We start from the raw sequence: 1,540 nt of genomic DNA on the forward strand, positions 1-1,540 counted from the left end.
ATTCCCAGTCAGGGGGGGGCTTGGTTGATGGCTATAGTCTATCTACAGTGGAGAAATTGGATGTTTAGAAAACTGATATACTATAGGACATAGATGAACCAGAATAGATAATATACAACTTGTATGAGACCTGAAAATAATGCAGCAGAAATGGTAATGAGAGCATATGTGACATCAGAAAAACATCATATGTCACAAAACAGTGCTAAATGGGAGGTAACTGGACTTTCACTCAGGTTTTATGTGGATGTTTTGACACCTATCTGCATGTCTTTGTCAGTTCTGACGGCTCGCAAGAGAGCAAACTGCAGTCGGTCCGCTGAAGTTATTTCACTAGCATGGAGGGCCATCCTACTAAACAAATCCTAAGTCAGATGCAAACCAAAAAAACCCACCTGCTGTTCTCCTGGGTTGTTGGAGTCTTTTGTTGTGTATAGGTTTGGAGTTTTGCTATTGAATATTGATGAGTGTGCTTGTGTAACCTCTTTGGAACGAGTTCCAGGACTGAACTCTAAATGCTTGGAAGCTAAAACTGCAATCCTCCTCCTACTACTTTTAGTGATCACTTTTCTCTTGACAAAAATGGTACCTCTTTCAAACCACATATCCTCTCTGTCCAAAATTTGAATATTTCCATCAAGATGAAAGACTGGGCTTCTTTAATACCTTCTGCTTTGACATGTTGGTCCCCTGCCTATGAACCATGTCTATCAAATATATTGACAGCTTTTATGGAAAGATGGCTGTGCCATGGGCTCACCAGTTTACCCCCACAGTGGCTAACATCTACCTTTAGGAGCTGGAGAGCAGAGCATTCCATTGGATGACTGAATTTACACACAGAATATCAGCCTTCAGATATCTTAGACATATAACATTTGAATAAGAAAGGAACTCAAATCGAAGGGAATGTTTTAAGATCCAGAACTTCTGTAAAGACATTATTAAATGCCTGTTAGATATGTTTAAAATTAGGGTACAATTGAACATACGTCTGTTTGTAATATACCCACAAGAATTTGTATGTATATTAAAAAAACATTAACCTTCTGGATTTCTAACTTGTCCAATCCAGGCAAGCAACAGCACAGCACACATCTACATTACTAATTTGGATTTGACAAGTCACAAGTTGTAATCATTTGGAAAGGCTGTGTACAAAGCTAAGGGGAAGCAAAGCTACTTCTGTCTTTGGGAAACACATAAGAGTATTCTTCAGAAAAAAGTGAATATAAATTCCACTCAAAGCTGTCAAACCTGTTGGTGGCACATAATTCTGTGAGGTTGTTTTTTTAGTTGTTGTATGTTTTAGTATTTTTTTTTATTTTTTTTGCTAGAGAAAATACTATATGAAAGCACTGAAGCAAAATCTCCAAGCATAATCGAATAAGAGTGGATGCAAAGTTATAAAGAGTCTGAATGACCACAAAGTCAGTACTTTTTAGCGACGACCACAAAGCCCTTCTGCAAGTGAGGTGGACTCATTACATAGAAAACCATTTATAGACACAAAAATGAGAGCAGAAACAGCAATACTGCG

This window comes from Cyprinodon variegatus, unplaced genomic scaffold, assembly GCF_000732505.1.
Source record: "Cyprinodon variegatus isolate N-32 unplaced genomic scaffold, C_variegatus-1.0 Scaffold106, whole genome shotgun sequence".
In the NCBI taxonomy this organism is placed as follows: Eukaryota; Metazoa; Chordata; class Actinopteri; order Cyprinodontiformes; family Cyprinodontidae; genus Cyprinodon; species Cyprinodon variegatus.